Source organism: Chiloscyllium punctatum, chromosome 47 (assembly GCF_047496795.1).
Source record: "Chiloscyllium punctatum isolate Juve2018m chromosome 47, sChiPun1.3, whole genome shotgun sequence".
Lineage (NCBI taxonomy): Eukaryota > Metazoa > Chordata > Chondrichthyes > Orectolobiformes > Hemiscylliidae > Chiloscyllium > Chiloscyllium punctatum.
In genome coordinates this window covers 24,472,129-24,496,529 of record NC_092785.1, presented here as the reverse complement: position 1 = coordinate 24,496,529, position 24,401 = coordinate 24,472,129, and the positions used below count along the sequence as shown (strand labels likewise).

The 24,401-nt window shown below is 42.1% G+C and overlaps 2 pseudogenes; one reads left to right on the top strand and one right to left on the bottom strand.

Annotated features, from left to right (window-relative positions):
* LOC140468664 (NACHT, LRR and PYD domains-containing protein 3-like) overlaps nucleotides 1-24,401 on the top strand; it is a 540,472-nt pseudogene that overhangs the window by 223,437 nt on the left and 292,634 nt on the right.
* Nucleotides 24,127-24,296, bottom strand: LOC140468703 (U2 spliceosomal RNA; annotated as a pseudogene).

Here is a 24,401-nt window from a genome sequence, read left to right as displayed (position 1 = left end):
GAAACACTTGAGGCCGCTCACTTCCTGTCCACCCTCTTGGGCTTTTTTTATCCTGTGGTAAACTCTTAGCAGTGTTCTCTACTCATGGTTTTGTCGTGTAGGATCTTCCCTTCTCCCAACTTCTATCCCTCACAGGGCAAGGTTCTGGCCGGAAGCTTGTCTTCTGCAGCAACATGTATCCATCTGCTAATTCTGCTTCCCTTCTCACTTCCTGAAATTTGTGTTCCTCCACGTGAATTTTTACCATCTCTGGTAGAGTGTTTTTAAACTTCTCCAGCAGAATAATCTCTCTTAGAGCGTCACATTTTTAAAGCATGCACCCATCTGTCAAATCGACGATGTTTAAATCTTTCAAACTTGGCATAAAGTTGACTTGGTTCCTTCTTTTTTTCTGAAGCACTGTCTATATGCTTCTGGTATCAATTCATAAACAGTTAAAGTAGCCGTTTGACCTCTTCATAATCTCTCGACACCCCCCCCCCCCAGCTTGACCCGCCAAGCTCTGCCTCCCAGTTTAGTCTTAAATAACATCTGACCACTCCCATCTGCCAAGCCAACATTTCTCATCAAAATGTGGCAGAGTTTTGACATATTTGTAAATATTACTATCTTGTCTTTTAATCTCCATCCTGTGTCTTTGCTAACTAAGTCGCAACTTCTCAAGTTCAAATTCTATCTTCTTTTGCTCAGCGAAGAACCTTCTCTCTCTTTCTTAATCCTCTCTCTCTCTTCTCTCTCCCTTTCGTCTCTCTCTCTCTGTCTCTCTCACTCTTTGCTCAGCTAAAATCGTTCTCTTTTGGCTTTCTCTCTCTTTCTCAGTCTTCTCTCTCTATTTCTCGGTCTCTTCCTTTTCTCTCCCTTTGTTTATATCCTCACTACATTTTCCTCAATTGTAATTTAGGGTTTTCTACCTCTACGGTAATTGCCTGTTTCTCCAATACACTAAGTGTTTGCGTAATTGCCTTATATTTTTCGCTTTACTTTAGTCCTTGGTCAAACACAAATCTAACTTCTTTACTAATTATAAAAGTATGGCCTTTTTCTTTCTTTATAAACTTTCTTTGCAAATTTAAGAATCATCTTCAAATCCCAGAATCTCTTTGGCAATTTAAGAGCCATTTCTCACACTTTTAGTTTAACCAACCACAAGTCATTGAAATCAAACAATGTTTCTAACCGACATTTTATTAAAAGATCAAGGACACCAACCTCCAAGTATTTAAATCTACTGGGCTTTCTCATTCCCCAAATCTCTTCAAGTCTGTCCAAATCCCAGTGTGGATCTGTCTAAACCTGTTCAAATCATGGACAAAAGCCCCGAGACTGTTATTGCATGGGGTAAACCCCTCTGCGAATTTCAACCAGCAACAAAGAAAAGATTCACCCCGTGCTGTAATCTGTTAAAATTCAAGAGGCAAAGAATGATCCCAGAGGTCACTATTTAATGTAAAAATTAACAACTTATTCTTTACGTCGAAAAGAGAATATTGAAACAAACATCTATTTACAACTTCTTTCTCTTAAACTTATCTTTTCCCTCCCACTCTACAATACTAGACTGACAAAAAATCCCAATAACGATTTACAAGAGAAAATCTCGTTTCATACCCAGTCAGCTTTGCTGCATCTCCTTTGTAGATTTTCCTCTGCAGATTCTCACCAGGTCGGCCTCGACGTTCTGCTGTGCAAACCCCTTCCCCAGACAGGCTCCTTTCAGAGAGCTCTTGGGCTGGCAGTGTCCATGTCAGCTCTTTCTCGTATGTTCAAAAATGTTCCCTAAAACATCAGATCGTTTCATTGGTTTTAATGTGATTAAAATACTAAATTCAAACTTGATTGGAATTTGGCATTTAGGGACATAATTTAATCTAATTGGACGAATTTGAATTTCTTTTTGTCCCATGGCAACCTCGCCGCTCTATTTGTGTCCACCACGTGTTACATTGTCACCTTGTTCAGAACACTTTATGCTTTATCAAGTAGTTTTGTTAGCTTTTCAACTCTCTTCAAGGTACAGTACCTCTACACCTTCATTGCACGTACTACCATCAAGCCAATTTTGGATCCAGTTGGCTAGCTCTCCTGGATCCCATGGCATTTAACCTTACTCAACCACCTACCCATACGATACCTTGTCAAAGACCTTGCTAAAGTCCATGTAGACAATGGTTATCGCGCTGCCCTCATCTAACTTCCTGGTTCCCACTTCAAAAAAACTGAATCAATCAGGACTTTATTTAGACCAGATTTGGAGAATTGTGTACAGATCTCACTGCACCAGAGGATGGATGTGATTGGACTGGAGGGATTGCAAAGGAGATTCTCCCTGAATGTTGCTGGAGGTGTCGCTGTGCTGCTGTGAAATGCGTGGTTCATAAGCTTGCGCTGCTTTCTTTAGAGCAGGAATCGGGGTATATAATACTATGAGGGACATGAACAATGTGGATAAACAGTAGTTGTTTCCTCTTTTCGATAGGCCAATAACAAATGGAATAATTTTAAACTGAAAGGCTTAGGGGGGGACATGAGGAAAACACTTCTCACCTCGAGGATGGAAGGGGCCTGCAATACACTGACCGGGAGGGTAGTTGAGACGGGGAACCTCTCAACCTTTAAACAATACTTGATGAGCACTTGAAATGTCATAATATTCAACGCTACGGGCCAACTGCTGGAAAATAGGATGAATGTAGATTCAGTATAATTTTGGTGGGACAAACATGATGGGCCGCCCAGCTTCTTCTGCTCTATGTGATTCTATCATTCTATGATTCTGAAGGGAAGGTTCTGAATTGGGTTCTTTGCTCATATTTGTCTGAGTATCAGTTCCAGTTCTTGATATGATCAGTATCAGCTTCAAGTTCTGTATTAGAGTTCTCGTTCACAGATAGAATTTCCCAAATGTGTTGTAAAACTGAATGAACAATAACAACAGAGGGATAACAGAGTGCAGTAGAACAGCTCTCAAGGAGCTCGACAGCATGAGGTACTGAAAGACGGTATAACCTGAACAAAATGAAGGCCTTCACAGAAAAGAATATCAGAAGATATTTAGATATGTATGGCATTGTTAGGATGTGGAATAATGCAAGTATTAAATTAACTTTTATGCCTGATAGGTTCAGACTAATCCAGTCTTTGGGTATTCAATTACAGAGGAAAATCTCAATGATATCACATCACGAAAATAAATCTAATGTCGTAATTTGTTTGTTCAAAATGATATAAAAAATTAAGATATAATAACAATTTCCCTGTGGAGATACCATACAGTATATTAACAAAATTACTGGAACTGTGTCAGTTCCAATTTCGAGAGAATGCTCCCTTTCCGACAGATTGGCAGCAAGAGGGAGAGGTTGTTCCACAAACAACAAAATGCATCTTCTAATACAAAAGTTCGCCAAAGTATTCCACACCATCCTTGCTGTTGTTGGTATTCCTGGTAAGTCTTGCAACAACTTAAGTTGTATACATCTCTGCATTAAATCAGACTTATTCCACTCGATGACTCTGAATCATTTTATTTTCATTTTGCAGGGCAAATACTGATGCCAAATGCTAGTATCCGATCTTACTGTGTTTAAAGAAAGTTGTTTGATTCGGAGGTTCCTCTGTAATGTGCAGGATTGCATGTTTCTCTATACTGGCCAGAATGGGTTTGCCCTGAGGCCACATTGATGGGGTTTGGCAGAGCACCAGCCCTGGCTGGTCTAGAAAGTGTTTAGCAACACCACTCTCCCTCTCTCTGTGGGAATTCAAAGCATACTATTGGTCAGATGTGTTTTGCAACAACCCACCTTTAGAGATACCTGGTGGTTCCGATTCCTTGACGTGAAGGGATTGTGTTGGTGGGTCTTGCTCAGGCAGCTCGCTCCAAATGGGAGCCCAAATACAACAGGTGGGCAACTATCGAGTTGGGCAAGTCATGACAGAGTGAGAAGTGAATGTCATCACGGATATCTTTGACCATCTTGTCTGTTTATTTTTTCAGTCAGTGGATGTGTGGCGCATGATATTTGTGTGGACAGTTCACTGGGAGGGCCGTTGACACAGGATTTTAATTATGATGTGTAATGTTGGACTATGTGATTGCCAAAAAGACGAGATTGTTGTGCCATTTGTAAAATGTTGGACAGTGCTGTGGTGTGGAGTTTATTAGGACAGACATTGAGATCTGTGGTATAGTGGTAACAGCCCTCACACAGAGGATCAAACAACATTGTCCAACAGGATGTTTCCCACGTTGCCCTTTGTTGCTGTTGCACTTTGATGCTCCTGGAACCATACTGGTCAATATGAATGGGGTCCCATGTACATTCGTTTGGGATTGTTATTTCGTCTTTAGCTACCAGTTTGGATAAGTGTTTTTTTTATTGTTATTGCTTTTTGTTTGTATCTTTAAATGAATCATCTGGATATTTTTAAAAACCGACTCAATGTGAGGCCATAGAGTTACACCAAGGAGGGCAGTATCCCGTCAACTTTGTGAGATCTCTGTTCTTCTACCTGGTCCACAGGGCTCAGAACGGTGGAGATTGGGTGGTACACTAGGATCTTTCACTGATGAAAGGCAAGTTTGTTTGGGGAGACTGGAACGCGATTTAGGATATTTGACACTGTTGTGTTTCTCCAAGGGTCCAATTGGGATCAAGAATATCCAGCCATATGGACTGATAGTTAGCCCTGCTGTTGGGATGTTCAGTTAACCTGATGTTCAGGACTCAGGGACTTGTTGAGTTGGATAATATATCTGGGTCATCAGTTGATTCATATCCATCAGTAGCACACTGTTCAAAGAATATGAATTATGATGTGTTGTTAAACCCTTTATCAAAAAGACATGTGCGTTGTATTGCCCCTTGACCCCGGTTTGCATGATGGTCATTGCCCCATAGCATGGGACATCATTGCACTGATTGTCACAAGTGATGTATGTCCAAAAAGTGAATGTGGTTTATAGGTGGGGTGGTTTGTTGGCAGTGACATTTAGCTACTGAGTAAACCCAAACTGTGTTGTGGCTATCGAGGAATAGAACTTGAGTTGGGGGTGGGAGTAAGTTAGTTTCGAAGGGATTCGTTGTTACCAGCTCACAGTTGGAAATTTTATGTTTGCAGTAACGATAACACTGAGCTGTTCACTCCCACAGCACTCTGTAAATTCAGGGCATTAACCCTACTTGCTGGGACATATCTGGCACAGTGTGTTTTACTTCAAGGGAGTAACACAGTGGATTATATTCTGTGATGTAATAACGTCCCCTTTCTTCAATTCCCAAATTGTTCTAGTTTACAGAAAATGGTATTGTTGGAATGTTGGGTGTAAAAATACCAAATGAATTTTAATTGGTATTCGATAAGACTGTAAGAATGAGAGAACATGACTGCCATAGTGCCACAGGTTAGTGCAGTACAGAGGACTGCGTCAACAACAATAACAACAACAAAACAGATACTGCTGGGAAAGGTCAGCAGGTCTGGCAGCATCTGTGGGGAAAAATCAGAGTTAATGTTTCAGATCCAGGAACAGTATGCAATGGATTGCAAATGCGAAAATCTTTGCAGCTGGCTGCATATGTTTGGTGTTCAGTTTACAAAGAGAAATATCCCAGTGGATATAAACAAATGTAGTTTTTAAGAAATTAAAATTGCAGATCAACAATGTTAGTTCAATGAAACGCCCTGTACACATATTTTGTTGATTGAAATATTGTTTTTGGTACTTATTAATCTTACAGCAAGGTTAGGACAAGCTGGGTGACATGGCTACATTAATTTATTATTTGTACATAATCCACAGTTACATTTCCAGCGATCGCTGCTTCTCACTTTGAGATGTGTGTCCTCCTTGAGAGGAGGAAGTAAACCGTCAGTCAGTGAAAAGTCAATCACCTTTAAAAACAAAATTACAATGAATAGGAATGCAAATGTTTGTTTCACTAAATAACTAACTTTACTAACTGCAATGTTAAGACTATGGTTTATAAGTAAGTTGAAGAGCATCACCTCGAATTAACAGTCCAGAATTCAGAACATTTAACATGGTGCTTAAATATACGATACAGGCCTCTCCCTCTATCAAGTGTTCCAACCCTAAATGAGTATTCCAGGTTAATGAACTTCAGTTGTAGTCTCTCTCATTAGTGAAGATATTATTTCCATATCTGTGTCACAAAGTCCTTTTTTTCTGTATGCGTCTGTGTAAGAGCTAAGAGCAGCAAGGAGGGGACATGAACGGTCCTTAGTTGGTAGGATTAGGGAAAACCCTAAGGCTTTCTATAGGTATGTTAGGAATAAAAAAATGACTAGGGTAGGAATAGGTCCAATCGAGGATAGTAATGGGAAGTTGCGTGTGGAGGCTGAAGAGATTGGGGAGGCACTGAATGAATACTTTTCGTCAGTATTCACTCAGGAACAGGACATTGTTGTCGATATGAGTACTGAGGCACGAATAAGTAGATTGGATGGCTTTGAGATATGTAGAGAAGAGGTGTTGGAAATTCTGGCAAGGGTGAAAATAGATAAGTCCCCTGGGCCTGATGGCATTTATCCTAGGATTCACTGGGAAGCAAGGGAGGAGATTGCAGAGCCATTGGCCTTGATTTTTGTGTCCTCTTTGTCTACAGGAGTAGTGCCAGAGGACTGGAGGCTAGCAAACGTGGTTCCCTTGTTCAAGAAGGGGAGGAGGGATAACCCTAGTAACTATAGGCCAGTGAGTCTCACTTCTGTTGTGGGCAAAGTCTTAGAGAGAATTGTAAGGGATAGGATTTATGCACATCTGGATAAGAATAATGTGATCAAGGATAGTCAGCATGGTTTTGTGAATGGCAGGTCGTGCCTCACAAACCTTATTGAATTCTTTGAGAAGGTGACTAAGGAGGGAGATGAGGGGAAAGCGGTAGATGTGGTATATATGGATTTTAGTAAGGCGTTTGATAAAGTCCCCCATGGTAGGCTACTGCAGAAAATACAGAGATATGGCATTGAGGGTGAGTTGGAGGTTTGGATTAGGAATTGGCTGGCTGGAAGAAGACAGAGGGTAGTAAATGATGGCAAAGTTTCATCTTTGAGTGCCGTCACTAGCGGTGTTCTGCAAGGATCTGTTTTGGGACCATTGCTGTTTGTCATTTTTATAAATGACCTGGAGGAAGGGTTAGAAGGTTGGGTGAGCAAGTTTGCGGATGATACGAAAGTCAGAGGAGTTGTAGACAGTGAGGAAGGATGTGGCAGGTTACAGCAGGATATAGATAAGCTGCAGAGCTGGGCAGAAAGGTGGCAAATGGAGTTCAATGTAGCTAAGTGTGAGATGATTCACTTTGGTAAGAGTAACAAAAAGATGGGGTACTGGGCTAATGGTCGGATACTTGGTAGTGTGGAAGAGCAGAGGGATCTTGGTGTCCATGTACACAGATCTCTGAAAGTTGCCACCCAGGTAAATAGTGCAGTGAAGAAGGCAATGGCGTACTGGCTTTTATTGGTAGAGGAATTGAATTCCGGAGTCCTGAGGTCATGTTGCAGTTGTATAAGACTCTGGTGCGGCCGCATCTGGAATATTGTGTGCTGTTTTGGTCGCCATACTATAGGAAGGATGTGGAGGCACTGGAACGGGTGCAGAGGAAGTTTACCAGGATGTTGCCTGGTATGGTAGGAAGATCCTATGAGGAAAGGCTGAGGCACTTGGGGTTGTTTTCATTGGAGAAAAGAAGGTTTAAGGGTGACTTGATAGAGGTGTACAAGATGATTAGGGGGTTAGATAGGGTTGACAGTGAGAACCTTTTTCCACGTATGGAGTCAGCTATTACAAGGGGGCATAGCTTTAAATTAAGGGGGGGGGGTAGATATAGGACTGATGTTAGGGGTAGGTTCTTCACTCAGCGAGTCGTAAGTTTCATGGAATGCCCTGCCAGTAGCAGTGGTGGACTCTCCCTCTTTATGGGCATTTAAGCGGGCATTGGATAGGTCTATGGAGGATAGTGGGTTAGTGTAGGTTAGGTGGGCTTGGATCGGCGCAACAGCGAGGGCCAAAGGGCCTGTACTGCGCTGTATTCTTCTATGTTCTATGTTCTATGTTCTACTCTATGACAATAACATTGCTCACAAGTCCAGTTTCAAGCATTAGGAGCATTTCTTTTTTTTAGAGTGATAAAAACAAACATTCCGACACTGCCAGGAGCCCAAACTCTGTCCCTCGTGTCTAGTTTATCGTCCTGTTGCCTTTCCAGCTCCACATTGTATCCACTCTGACTTCCAGCATCTGCTGTCCTTATCATCAGCACATTTTAACTCTGTAATGCACCAAACTCAGAATTATTCACCTTGCATTTACAGAAGGATTGATGGTCTGTTCCTCAATCAGTTAGTTTTACAGTTAGATTTTAATTCTTGAAAATATATCTTCAGCTCTTAAACATATTAATTTTAAGCACATGTTCACAATAAGGAACCCTTGTAAAACTGAATTCAATGAGATTGCAACACTCTTTGGTTTCATCCTGACCTTAGATGGAAATGGTTAGGGCTGTTGGAGGTCAGTCATCTCAGTCATCATACACCTCTGCTGGCTTCTACATGATAGCACCTTGACCTTAAAATCTGCAGCTGCCTCATCAATGCCCTTCTCTTCATCATAATTTCAAAATTAGAGATGTAGATGTAGCTTGAATTCCAGCATCAGCAGAACTCTGTCTTTATCAATAACCTGGACCAACCATTGACGAGAAAATGACGTGATCCAGCCACACAAGGTACTGTGATTATTGTGACAGTAAGCTCCCTGCCTGCCTCTCCAATCCATGTCCACCATCCAGAAAGTAAAGCTCAGTGCTGGGTTGGAATGCTGTCCATGTACTGGCTGAGTGCAGCTCAAATGCAGTACTTAGTGTAACACTCATAGAGCTCCATATTGTACAGGTCAGACAGCCGGTGGTGGTGATTGGCACACAGATCATTCAGCACTCACTCTCTTCACCAATTACACCATGACCAGCAATGAAAATCATCAACATGATGCAAACCAGTGCAAGTCTGTTGTGAATAGCACCTTCCATTATCTCTATGCAGAACAAGGACAGCAGATGCAGAGAAACACCATCACATGCAAGTTCACTTTCAAGCTAGAAGTCATTCTGAGTGAAAACTATTGTCATTCCTTCACTGTTGCTGGGGGAAAAAAAGATTAGATTAGATTCCCTCCAGTATGGAAACAGGCCCTTCGACCCAACAAGTTCACACCGACCCTCCAAAGAGTAACCTACCCAGATGCATTCCCCTAACAATTTAGGATAGCGTGACAATTTAGCATGGCCAATTCATCTGACCTGCACATCTTGGGATTGTGGGAGGAAACCCACGCAGACAATTTGCAAACTCCACGTAGACAGACGACTGAGGCGGGAATTGAACCCAGGACCCTCGTGCTGTCAGGCAGCAAGGAAAACCACTGAGCCACCATGCCACCCTAATTCTGCAACTGTACCCCAGAAACAGTATCGGCTTTCCTGTATCTCAGGCAATGTAGTTGTTCAAAAAGGTGGATCTCCAATCTAATCATATAGGTGATTAGAGCTCGGCCATAAATATTAGCCTGGCCACGAAAGCTCAAATTCCTGTGCCACAGTTAAAAATAACCACCGTTCCCAAATCTGCACAAGGATATTTCTGAACCCAAGAGGTGGCTAGTGTCTCGGGGAATGTTTTGTTTGGCAGAGAGAAGGAGAACTGTCTTGACTGAAAGGGTGGATGTTTGGTGCTGAGCGGATAATCCCTATCATAGTTTATTTTACCGAATCCAGTAAATTTCCTAATTCTTAACGGTTTCAAAGACTGGAGGTCGACCTTATTGTCTCTGTTGTCTGTGCTGAATACTGGTCTGTGTGTTAATGTTTCAAACTCCAGTAAACTACGCTGATTTGAGTGGAGAATCCCTTGTCTTCGAAGCTGGATCACATTTAGAGTGGATCATTTCATATCGGTGATAATGTACTCAGCATGGGGATATCCAATCCCAGATAAAGAACTCAAAAGGGAGCAGTTGGCTGCAGTACAGAGTTGGCTGTGCATGTGGAGCTCCATTTTGTTTTTTACATTGAAAGGATGTGAGTGTTGCTGGTTTGGTCAACATCTCTATTCACAAGGAGAGAAACTGGGGAGAATGAGCCTGGACATTAGCCAGGAAGTTTTGCTTAAACTCTGATAAAATGTATCATTTCTAAACCAGAAAGTTGCAATGAACAATGCCCCATGGATTCAGGTTTTATTTGGTTCGGACCTCTGGTATACGGTGTATGGCCATGTGGGAGAGTCCCTTTCAAATGTTGCAGTGCTTATGATTTCAGTGGGTATGCAGGTTGTGATATTTTGGTTCGATTCACTGCTGAATGCTTCTTTGGTGCAGATTGTCAGGTTGTTCAGTCCTGTCCATGAGGGAGGGACTCAATGACCAATCATTTGTTTATCAACATTCATTCATGGACAGTTTGGAGTGATTTAATGTCATTCATGCAGGGTGGGTATACAATTCGGGGGACAATCTGAGCTGTGGAGGCTCCTAGACCAAAGACAGAAATTTCGCAATCAATGCCCATGTTATGTGTATCCCATTCATTGTTTTACTGATTTGAGGTGTCATGGTGGGGATGTTGTGATCTCAGCGGAATCTCCAGCCAGTCTGAGTAACCTATAAACCAGGTGAAATCAACCACTGCTAACCCCCAAAGAAATCATTGAACACATGTCTGTGTGTTCTGTGTGCAATTTGCTGTTCACAGTCTTTGTGTTTTTTTTAAGAAAAGTGCAAATGATTCATTTCGAGAGAGGTTGCTGCTGTGGTTCAGATTCTTTAAACTTCATATGACATGGAGCAACATTTATCTTTGTGCCATTATTTTATGTTTAGGCTCAGGCATGGAGAATGTTTGATCAGTAACTTCAAGTCTTTCTCTCTCTCTATTACAGTTAGTCTAGTGGTGATTGTGATCCTAGCTCGGCGGAAGTGTGGTCTTTCTACATGCACCACTCACTATCTGGTGAACATGGCAGTGTCTGATCTACTGTTCATTATTGTTGATTTCATCCTTCGCCGATTCCCTTACTATTATTATCCACTATGTTTCCTGGACATCACTCCTGTTTGTAGGGTTATCTATGTCCTTCACGTTGTGCTCATTGATTGCTCTGTCTGGTTCACTGTTGCTTTCTCTTTTGACCGATTTGTTGCGATTTGTTTTCATCAGATGAAAGCTAAGTACTGTACAGAGAAAACTGCATTGAGGGTTGTAGCAGCAATCTACATTTTCTTTTATTTAAAGAACATTCCCAACTACTTTCGATATATACCTCTAAAGATTATCAACAATGTTCCATGGCACTGTACAATAAATCCAAGTTATGGTAATGACCGGTGGAAAAGTTTTCAATACTTCGAACATTTTTTAACACCAATGTTATCATTCACTTTTATTCTCTTTCTCAACATTCTGACTGCCAGACACATCTTCGAGGCTGTGAAGGTACATAAGGGACTGAGGGCTCAGAGAGAAACAGAGAATGACCCGGAGATAGAGAGCAGAAAGAATTCTGTGATTTTACTGTTTGCCATTACCACCACCTTCATACTTCTGTGGTTTTTGTATGTTTTAAAATTCTTTCGAGCTGGTGATTCCTTGAATTACGCTGACAATGTTCTCTTTGAAGAAGTTGCATATATGTTGCGGAACCTCAGTTGCTGCACAAATGCACTTATTTATGTGGTGACACAGAAAAAATTCAGAGAACAGTTAAAGTATGCAGCAAAATATCCAGTTGTAAAAATAATTCAATTGGTGAATAAATCCAAGTAACTGGCAGCCAACATGAGCTGCAGCAGAAAATGGAAAGATGAATCCACGTGAGGCATGGTCAGAAGGAGAAGGAGGAACACCAACGTAACAACACTCATTTTCTAATGGGCAAGGAAGGACTCCATCTGAGGGACAAAGCAAAAGGGACTGCAGGAACAAAGCCAGTGTAAAGTGCTCTCAGCAAGGAGCAACAGTTAGTAGAAAGCTGAACAACAAAAGCAAAACCAAAAGAGGAGTTAGACATGTACCAAAGATACATTCATTCCAAGCAATCAGTTCTCAGTAGGTGACATGGCCACATAAATAAATGAGCTGGAGGAAAAGATCATTGTTCACTACAGGCCCAGAGTGGGATACGCAGCGACAGAGTCCTCTTCACTCTTCCTCACTGAATTTGCTGATCCACACATCGCAACAAAAGGAGGAAAAAATAAAGATTATTATGAGGTGAAAATAATGTCTTGTAACAAAATTCAGTGTCCTCTGATTGTAAGTTTATTTTCAACGGTAATTTACTTAATTTCCATTCAATCCCTGGTATCATTCAGTTTCTTTATTCCTTCCTTTCCCTGAACCAGCTGATGGGTTGGAGGGGAATCCAAGCCCAACCAGAGAGACTCCTGAACTTTCTTTCTGCACCTTCCAATGACCCAGCTCCCCTTCCAATTTAAGATGCTCCGATAAATCTGCCTCTGTATGTCAATTCCTGACACCTGACCTAATATCACCTTCAGTGGGTTAACATTAGCTCGGTTTCATTTGTCATGATAAAGGTCTTTATAAAATGTCTTTGGGGATTATGTTGAGTTAAAGTGGACAGTGAGGGTGACCTGGGTTTGATACCCGGCAATGTCAAGTTGTGATCTTGACATTGATCAATCCGAAAACCCATAGACGAAAGGAATTTGATCAGGATGAGAATATATAGAGCTTTCAGTCCAAGACAGTAAAATGCTAAGCAGGAGCAGACAGAGGACAGCCTGGACTAAAATATTTACCTGCTGCTTTCTCACACACCTCCCTCCCTCCCCACAAAAAAGACTCTGGCTGTACTCCATCTCTGGGGGAGGTTTACCACAGGGAGGAGGAGCTGGGAGCTGACTGGATGAGCTGGGACTTCGGTGGACTGAGCGTCAATGCGTGACAGACTTGGAGGCATTTCAAACAGGTTCTTGCAGCCACTGTCCCTTTCACCATGTGCACTGAGCAGGGAGTGTGGTTTTGTCTGTCTCTGTTTGTGTGAGTTTTGGGAGTGTTTGAATCTCAATTCCAGTTTGACCATTTAATACACTCCCCATTCCCTCCGCAAACCAGCCCCTCCTAAAGCAAGCCCCAGGAGCAGAGTCTGTCCTCAATGGGAAAGAGGAAGTGTCAGAGATCATCGAGGGAGCTGGGACCAACCTGAATGGAGAGTATTACCACTTTAATCTCATTATATCTTTCCTTAACTGCTGTTTATCCCTCTCTGGGCTTTCCTCTTTTCTCTCTGTTCTCTATCTCTCTCACTCTCCACATCTCTCCCTCAATCTTTTTTTGTCTCCCACACTATCCCTCTCTTTCTACTGACTGCCTTTATTTTTGTCTTTTCTCTCCTATTTCTTTGTACATATTTGTGGATATTTTTCCCTCTCGCTTCCTTTCTTTCTTCTTGTTTCACCTTCTCTCTGTCTTTCTTTCCTTCCCTATTTCTATCTTTCAATCCTGAAACTGCAGCCCTCCCATGCCAATTTCACGCACCCCACCCTGGCAATTTTTGCAGTCCCACAAAATTAGCACCGCCCCCTTCCATGGCCCCTTTCTGTGTGTTTCATCTCCCCTGAACGGCCAATTCTGTCGTTCCTCCATTACACATACACTGTATATCAGAGACTCTATGTGTCTCCATCCATCCACAATACTCCCCATGCCGTGTCCCAGCGTTTGGGGTAGATGACAAAGAGAGCATTGCAGAGCTTAACCTGTCTTCTGATTGCGACTGTAATGCCATCGAGTCACAGAGTCATAGAGCACAGAAACAGACCCTTCGGGCCAACCTGTCCACTCTAGAGGCATGGCACTCATCCACTGATTCAACCAACAAACACATCGACCTGGTCCCAATATTACAGCCACTGCAGCGGACAGCTGGAACTGACAACGGGAAGCGGCAGATTCAAACCACTATAAATGCGGATGAAAGATCACAGAAGCGCTTCACAGGAGGCTCCCAAGCACTGAGGATGTCACCTAGACAGGGGATGAAACGTCTGCAACACAAATTCCCAGCTCGGTGAGCAGAACTGTCTTATACTCAATACCCTGTTAATGAAGGCAAGTATAACAATTGCCTTCTTGACCACTCTATCCACCTGTGCAGTAACCTTCACGTAAAATGGACAATAACTCCCAGATTTCTCTGCTCATCAACTTTTGCCAAGGGTCTTCCGTATACTGTATAATTCACTCTAGAATTGGACTTCCCAAAATGCATCACCTCACGTTTGCCTGCATTAAACTCCATCTGCCACTTCTCCGCCCAACTCTCCAGGCTATTTATATTCTCCCGCATTCATTGACAGTCCCCAATGCTTTCTGCTACTCCACCAATCTTTGTGTCATCTGCAAACCTGCTGATCATACCAACAGTGCCCTCTTCATGATAATTTATGTATATTATAAACAGTGGCCCCAACACTGACCCCTGTGGAGCACCACTGGTCAACTTTCTCTCATACGAGTCCCTTCAACTACTACTGTTTGTCTCCTGCTGCTCAACCAGTTCTTTATTCCCCTGGCTAGAACAGCCTGCACACCACGTGACTTCACTTTCTCCATTGGATTACTTTGGGGAACCTTATCAATCGCCTTAAAGTCCGTGTATATGACATCCACAGTCCTTCCTTCATCTATCAACTTGGTAACTTCCTCAAAGAACTCTATTAAGTTTTTAAGACACGATCTCCCCCGCATAAAAACATGTCGACTATCACTGATTAGCCCATTCTTTTCCAAATAGATTTTATCCCTCAGTACCTTCTCCAGCAACTTTCCTACCACTGACGTCAGGCTCACTGGTCTGTAGTTACCCGGACTTCTCAAAGGCTATGCTGAAGTCCAAGGAAACAATGTTGACCGCTCTGCCCACATCAATCTTTTTGGTCACTTCTTAAAAAAACTCAATCAAATCGGTGAGTCATCAATTTTCTCACACAAAACGATGCTGACTATCCCTGTTCAATCCTTTCCCTTCAAAATGCATATAAATTCTATCTTTCAGAATCACCTCCAACAACTTATCAACCACCGAAGTCAGACTCACAGGTTTATAGTTTCCTGGCTTCTCCTTCCATCCCTTCTTAAACAATGGCACAACATTAGCCACCTTTTAGTCCTCTGGTATTTCACACGTGTTTATAGATGATACAAACATTTCTGCCGGGACCACGAAATTTCCTCCCTAACATCCCACCATGTGCTGGGAAACCTTTGATCAGGTCTTGGAGATTTATCTATCTTTAGAATTTTCTCTTCTGTAATGCAGTCCCTGTTTTCAGCACCACTCTAATCTAGACCCTGTATCTAACATATGATTCTTTTTAATTCTTGACTAGAACTTCAATACCTTTATTCATACATTGTTCCCGAATCTCACCAGCCTTGCCTTTCGCTCTGAAAGGAGCAACATGCTCTGAACGCTTCTGACCACACTTTTCCACATGGCGACAGATTAGGAAAATTAAACTACCCTGCTATTACAATGCTATTGTTCTTACATACATTTGAGTTCTCAACATATTTTCTTCTTGATTTCCCTCTGACTACTTGGTCCTGTAGTCCACTCCCATCAAGTTGATCATCCCTTTCTTATTTCCCATTTCAAACCATAGATCTTCATTAAATGGTTCCTCAGCAGTAGCTACGGTAAGTACAGTAGTAATTGAGTATCTGTGATTCCATGTCTAAATACCCTAAAGTCCTCCTTTAGATTCCAGTATGTAGTTCACTCCCCAGCACTGATTAATCAATTATGAACCACACCATACCCCCGAATATACTCCATTCTGTAACTCACTCGCTGGTACCTCTTCCTCTGTATATTAATCCCCCTCCTCTCTTCCTCAATCAAAAATGCTATCCCCCCTCTTACCTCTCTTTCCAATCTTCCTATAGCATCTAAAACACAGAACATTGAGCAGCCTGTCTTGTCCTTGCTTCAGGAATGTTTCTGACAGGCGAGTTATATGATGCCATACACATTCTGAGGTCACCAGCCTTATCTGTACAGATATAAATGCAGTTTCATTCTTCAGAGTTACTTTGGCTCTGAATTGCTGTTGTCTACCATTCTAAGTAACCTGCTATTTTCTGATTCAGAAGCATCCTCATCTTTCTGTCCATTTGGACTGTTACGTAGGAAAGCCCCACCCTCCCCCCTCGCCAAAAGAAAGGGCTTACAATAGAACCCACCTGGATATAGGTCCCTTCCCAGTTCAGGTGAATCTCTTTTATAACAAGCCTTCTCTGTCCCAGAAGAGATCCCGATGATCCTAGAAATGGAATCCCTACACATTGCACTACCTCTTCAGGTATTGATTTATCTGCCCTATTTATCGATATTTCTTCCCTTAATAGAAATTGAGACTGGAAGTAAGCCAGAGATTACTACTTGTGATGTTCTGTTTCTCTAACCTTCCACCCAAGCTTTTATACTCACTCTGCAAAGCCCAAACCCTTGCCCTGACGATGTCATTTCCCCCAATGCATACAACAACTTCCGGCTTCTCACTCTCCCCTTTGACATTCTGCTTCAAGTGTTTTGAGATGTCCTTCAGCCTAGCACCAAAAAAGCAGCATCCCATCATCGGTTCATGCCTACTGCTATTAAATCTCTCCTCTGTGCCCCTGATAGGTCAGTCTCCTGGAACAATTGTTCTTTTAAGTCTTGACAAACCTATTTAACATGATTCATTTTGGTGCTCAAGATCTGACTCCTACTTCTGATTTCCTCTGAGAGACTTGAATACCCTTGCCAACTTTAATAGGTGCACCATCGAGAGCACTCTGTCTGGATATATCACTACCTGTTGTGGCAACTGTACCATTCAAGATCAGAGACAGTTACCGAGAATGGCGAGTTCGGCCTGGACAAAGGCCAACATCCCATGTATAGAATCCATCTACACGGCCTGCTGTCAAGGAAAGGCTGCCAGCATTCTCAAAGATTCATCCCACCTTGGCAATGTTTTTCTACAACTTCTACAATCACGGAGAAGGTACAGAAGCCTGAACACATACACCAGCTGGTATCAAAACAGTTTCTAACCTGCTGTTGTTCGAATACCGATTGGACTCACAAGCTCGTTGCATTCGCCTATCCCTGTGTTTTTGTTTCTTTTGGACGCTGTTAACCTATTATTTACTTGTCTATTCTAATTAACTTTGTGGTCTGCCTGTACTGCTCGCTAGATAAAGCTTTTCACTGTGCTTCGGGAATTGAATAAATTAATTCAATTCAGATTTAATTCAATTCATAACGGAATATCTGTTTGAGAGAGAAACAGCCACCTGAGAAATCTGAACTACCCTGTTACCGTTCCATACAGTCAATTATCTATCTGAGTGATCTTGCTGTGTATCCCTTCACCATATCTACTCTGATGTTGGGGAGCTGGTTGTTGGACTGGGGTGGACAAGCTTAAAAATTACACAGCGCCAGCTTACTGTCCAACAGGTGTATTTGGAAGCATTGGCTTTCGGAAGCTGCTTCTTCATCAGGTAGTTGTGGAGCATGATCATAAGACACAGAATTTATTGAAAAAAATTGCAGTGTCATGCAACTGAAATGATATATTGAACAAACCTAGTTGGCTGTGAGATCCTTCAGCTTTTAAACTTATTTCGAGAATGTGACATAAAAGACGCTCTGGGATTTACATATTAATGAACCGAAACCTGCAATCCATTCTAAAACTCAGTTTCTCACTCATGAGCATCTGTTACTCTATATATAAACTACCCTGAAACCAGATTCCAGCCTGGATCTCTCTGCTGAATGTCCATTATTCTATAAATAAATGCTTCAAACTCCTTGATTAAATTGTGATCTCTAACCTGATTTTCGTTTACCTGTAATTCTATACATAACACCAGTCTCCGAAACTCTCCATGAGATTCCATTCCGTATTTCACACCTGAGTACCTGTGATTCCATGTTTAACATCCTAAACTCCTCAGTTAGATTCCACTCTGGACCTCACTCCCCAGCGTTGATGAACCATGCCATACCCTTCGACAATACTCCTATCTGTAACTTATTCCCTGGTACACTGTATATTAAACTCCCATCCCGCAATTAGATTTCAGACATAAACTCACTCTGCAGTATATTATGCAAGACATAAACACGCTGACACCATCGATGAGATTCCAGTCCCTAACTCAGTATAAACCAAACGGTTAAGTATTAAATTGGGAGCAGAAACACAGAAAGCTGGAATCAAATTTATGTTTCTCCAAAAATATGAGTTTGTTGGAGTGCAGTGGTTCAATAAGGCAGCTCACTGCCACCTTCTCAACAGCTGATGGGAATGGGGGATAAATGCTGGGCCCAGCCAGTGATTCTCACATCCCATGAAACAAAGGACATGACCAATCCCTCGCTGCTCCTGCAGACTAAGTCTCCAGACGAAGCAAGGTTTCCTCACTTCCCTCGTCCCATGCCCTCAGAATAATCGGCAAACCAGCCTAATACTTGGTGAAAGAAACACAATAGATTATAGTGATTTGTGAACAAGATGCAGGAAATAATGTTTAATATAAGTCCGGCAGTGAAGGAGGACTTGTCTCAATATTGCAGGGCCCTCGTAACAACAGACAGACATGCGCGCGCACACAAGCTCACACACACACACAAACTCACACACACATGCATGTACACACACACACAGATATGCACACAGATACACACACGCGCACGCACACACATAGATTCGCACACAGATACACACACATGCACACGCACACACACATGCTCAAACACACACACGCAGACACATGCATGCAGGCAAACACACAGATACACACATAGACATGCACGCACACACACACACACAAACACATGCACACACAAACACACACAAACACACACACACACACACACACACACAGACATACACACACTCACTCACACAGTTACACAGGGAAACAGAACGATAAAATAATGCTGGGATTGTCAAATATTAAAGCTCCATCAAACGATCCCTGGTTGTCAGATGAACACAGGACATTCACCCACCTGGGTCAGGATCAAGACTCATCTCCTTCTGACACTGAGAGGCACGTATCGTACACTCCAGATTGGAATCAGATGCTGTGTTTGGGAGCAGGACGTGGCGCTATGGGATTAGGAAGACTGTCCATGGGGATGTTCAGAACGAGCAATCTAATGGAATCGGAACAGAATAGAGATAATCAAGTAATGACTTTGGTTTTGAATTTGTAGAGTAGTTGGGCAGTGCATCCCAAATTCCAAGATTAGAGATTTACAAATATGAATGCATGCAGCAGCTTCAGAGCATCTAATTTATTGCGGAAACATAGTTGCTTTGCATTTTATGGACAATATCTATTCAGCAAATTGATCTTCCCTGGAATCTTCCTGCTCAACATGATTTTCACTAGCATCCAGCCACTCAACATGATCTTCATATAGTTCGCCTTCTCGACCAGATCTTAACGAGAATCTACCTGCTCCACTTGATCTTCCCTGGAAATTAGCTGATCAATCTGATGCTCCCGATAGTCAACCTGATCAATATTATCTTCCCTGGAATCTACCTGATCCGCCTGAACTTCCCTCGAATCTACATGATCAATCTGATGTTCCCCAGAATCTACCTGCTCCCCCTGATCTTCACTGGAATCTACCAGCTCCACCTGATCTTCACTGGAATCTACCTGCTCCCCCTGATCTTCACTAGTATCTACCTGCTCCACCTGATCTTCCCTCGAATCTAACTGGACCGCCTGATCTTCACTGGAATCTACCTGCTCCACCTGATCTTCCCTCGAATCTACCTGCTTCACCTGATCTTCCGTCGAATTTAGCAGCTCCAGCTGATCTTCCCTCGAATCTACCTGCTCCACCTGATTTTGCCTAGAACTTCCTGCTCCATCTGAACTTGCCAATAACCTACCCATTCAAGCTGATCATTTCTAGAAACTACCTGATCCACATGATCTTTACTCAAACCTTACATGCTTAATCTGATCTTCCTGAAATTCTAGCTGCTGAAACTGTTACAAGGAGATGACACTGGAACAGAACAAGTTGACTTCCTCTTGCAGAAAGCTCCCACGTACACAATGGCCTCAGTAGACTCGCTCTATATGGTAATCATTCTATGATTTTGTGACTCGGTGTAAATGGAGCAGCAGTGGAGGCCAGGGATCACTTTCTGTCACCAATGTTCATCCTGATGTATCTGGCTCTGAATTGCTCAGTCTGTCTGTAATCAAATAATAGAGAAGTTCTGCAGCTGCTGGAAATCTATCATCCAAAAGGAAGTGCTGGATATTCTCAGAAAGTTGGACAGTACCTATGGAGTTAAAATATAAACACAGTTCATGTTTCAGATGGGAATAAAAATAGTGCGCTATTTTATCCTCACTATAAGCTCAGAGATGTAAGAGAAATGCAATGTAGTGCAGGGAAAGAGAATTTGTGACTATAGCGAAACTGAGGGAAGACAAAAATTGTAAATTAGCATCCCATGGGTAGTGGGGAAAACTCAGTTAAACACAGTTGGCATAAGCAGAAGTTAAATACCTAACTGAGCTAAACTACACGCATTATTAAAGACAGTGGGATGGTGGCAATGACAATGTGGTGATCAGAATCTGTAGAGGTGAGACAGAGCAATGGCTGGAGTGAGAGTCAGATCAACAGTAAGAAGCCATCGCAGTCCCAGATACATGGAACATTACACATGGAACAGAGCACAGCACAAACAGAACGACATTCACGATGAAAGCTCAAAAAGCTCAGAATGAATTTCACTTTTTAAACATTTCTGATAAGTTTCAGATGGACCCTGCAACTGGAAAACTATCCGAACTCTGGTGTCGGACAAAACCCTTAAATCTGAGGGAATGCCCAGGATGGGATGATGTCACCGTGTCATTGTCACTGTGTGGTGACATCACCCACAGGAACACAGAGCATCTGGGTCTGTGCAAAGTAGAGATTCCCGACACACTGGGTAGGATGGCAGGGTTCCTGAGAGGGGACCCAGGAAATTTACCAGGATGGTTTAGGGAATGATAGGTTTCAAACATGAGGTTAGGTTGCAGAAATCGGCATTGAGGGGAGATTTGACAGAGTGGTAACAGTAGTTTACGATTGGTTAACACAAGGTAAATAAAGTGAAGCTATTTCCATTGGATTCGATTTCCTACAGTGTGGAAACAGGGCCTTCAGAAGGGTAACCCACCCAGACCCATTTCCTCTGAATGACGTGATTAACATTAGGGGCAATTTAGCATGGCTAATTCACCTGACTTGTACATCTTTAGACTGTGGGAGGAAACCCACGCAGAGGCTTGCTGCAGCATCCACAATATTTTACTTTGTGATGTAGACCACAGACTCTGGGGCTGTGAGGCAGCAGTGCTCACCACTTTCAGCTGACCATAAAAGGATTAGATGGGAGTTGCATCCGTTTTGGGATGTTCCACAGGGAGGATGTGAGGAAGAAATCTTACGCAGCGAATGTTCATGACCTTGAACTCAATGCTGACCCACGAACATGAATAATGCTGAAATCCTAATACATTGATGGAGGTCATGTGTAAAAAATCACATCGGTCTGATCAATGATGGCATCTGAATTGAATCAGTACCAGCCTTGATCTGACAGAATTAATGTGAAATGTCTCCCGATGGATTTAGACCAGACGATTCCAGGAAACAGAGCACATCACCTTTCCACAGATTACTGGTTGGTTCTGGAGAAATCTACAGCTGATTCTGGAAATCTTCCCATAGACTGACGTTGTGAGGCGTTGCCGATGCATCAAGGTCCAATTCTCGGAAAGACAATGCTGGAAAAACTCAACAGATCAGGCAGGTAAGAATACACATAGTAAACATTTTAGCTCAACGAAATTTCATCAACATCTTTTTGAAGAAGAATAGGTAAGCAGTAAATATAAAAAGTAATTGTTCGGGAGCAATTGTATAAGACTGCAAACTAGAGTCGACATCTCAAAGTAAAATATTGTGGATGCTGCAGCAAGTGGAGTGGCGTCTGAAGAGACTCACATTGTTTCAAACTTTTGAGTTCAAAGTCACTGATAGTGTTGTGGAGAATTACCAGGAGACGCGGAGAGTTCTTTGAGATGATGATCATTTATCTGTAAACAAAAGATGTGACATCCCGAAAGCGAATTCATAACTGTCCCCTGAACCGAGGAGTCCTTAGTTTTTATACCTTTTAGTGATCATGCTTCCTTCGACTTTATCGGCATGTCCAATTATGTTAGTCAAGACTATCCTTCTGCAGTTATACACCAAATCAATGTTGTTAGTTCATGTTATCTCTCTACTTCTACCAGTATGGATTTTCCGACTTCAAACTGAATCTTACGTTACTACATTACGAACAGATATTTGCTATTACATCTGCGACAATGGTCTTCAGCCCTAGGTTAGCCCTATTATATCACACGCACATTGACTTATATGTCACGTGCTATGATTAACCTGATTATGCTGCTGTTGGTACCGAACATAATTATACTTCGAAACTAACATAGTTATCCCAGCGTTGTTCTATACCCGATTGATGTAGTATTGTAGTATTAGATTGGAACAATGATAAGCTGTCTGGCTTATGTCTGCGATAAACCAGGTTCTGGTTGAGGCATCAAAGTGCAAAACTGCCAAGGAAAGGCAGAGATATTGTGCCAGTCCCTGAGCAGGATATGTCTCAGGCTTGGAAATTCTATGGTGTTCTAAGAGTAATAATGTATTTTCTGAATAGGATATTCTACATCTTGATCAATGATTTTATTTAACTCTGGCTCATTTCAACCGCTCTGCAAGTATCTATTGGACTAGTTAATGTGAGAATTGGCTCTCGGAGTAATACGCCTCTGACTTAATCATTCACGATACCACACCCAATTGTGTCCTACATCAGTGAATTTTGTAATCTGATTCATCTCACAGGCCTTTGAACTGAGAAAATAAAGCCTTCACAAACACACCTATTGATTCTGGTTGCTCATGCACTCTGATGAAAAATATTTTTAAAGATTTACAAGAATATTGCCAGGGTTGGAGGATTTGAGTTACAGGGAGAGGCTGAACAGGCTGGGGCTGTTTTCCCTGGAGCAGCGGAGGCAGAGGGGTGACCTTCTCGAGATTTATAAAATCATGAGGGGCATGGATATGATAAACTAGATTGGGTTGGGATTTCTGGTCGGCATGGACGGGTTGGACCAAAGGGTCTGTTTTCACGCTGTACATCTCTGTGACTCTATAAATAGACAAGATCTTTTCCCGGGGGAAGGGGGTGGGCGGGGTGGGGGAAGAGTCCAGAACTAGATGACATAGGTTTAGAATGAGAGGGGGAAAAATTCAACGGGATGTAAGGGGCAACATTTTCATGCAGAGCGTGGTACGTGTGTGGAATGAGATGCCAGAGGAAGTGGTGGAGGCATTTAAATTTAACTAAATTACAGCATTTAAAAGTAATCCTGATGGATATATGAACAGGAAGGGTTCAGACAGTTATGGGCCAATGCTGGCAAATGGGACCAGATTAGGTTAGGACATCAGGTTGGCATGGACGAGTTGGACTCATAGGTCTGTTTCTATGCTGCACATCTCTCTGATTTTGTGCCTTAAATACATCAGATCTTTTTTTCTGCTTCACATTGTTCTCACAAAATCTCATTTAATACATCAAATTGAATCTCATTATCATCAAAATCCCAACTGTTGTTCACTTCAATAGTTTCATCTTCTCCATTTTGTTTCCTGAAATGCCGTTTGCCATTAGGTAGAGTTGGTGGGCCACTTTATTTTACTTTTGTTGTTCGGAATTGGAGTTGGTGGGAAGGGGCGGTATGTACCAGGGATGAAGTGACAACATTGAGAGTGAATGCTGAACATGCAGAAAGACACAAATGAATCGGATTGTTGATCAAGTTGACTTGCATGAAGGCAAGTCTGACTTGACAAACCAAATGCGGTCCGTACGCATAAAAAAAAGAATAAAAAAAGCTGATTTTCAGATTCTTTAATGAGGGGTGCACCATTCCCAGAAACATTGCAATACTAGGACGATGCGCGATGTTAGTGGAGCAAGCTCCTAACACAACGCCGTCCTGCAAAAATCAGATTAATATTCAGTCCCTAAGTCAGGGAACCATCAGATATTAAAACTGACAAGAGTGTTTTTTTTTCAAAAATATACTTTATTCATAAAATAATTTGATGATCTGTCCAGCTGGTCATTTCATACATACGTAAACATTTGCATACAGAGATCAGAATTTAGCATTTGAATATACAGGTCT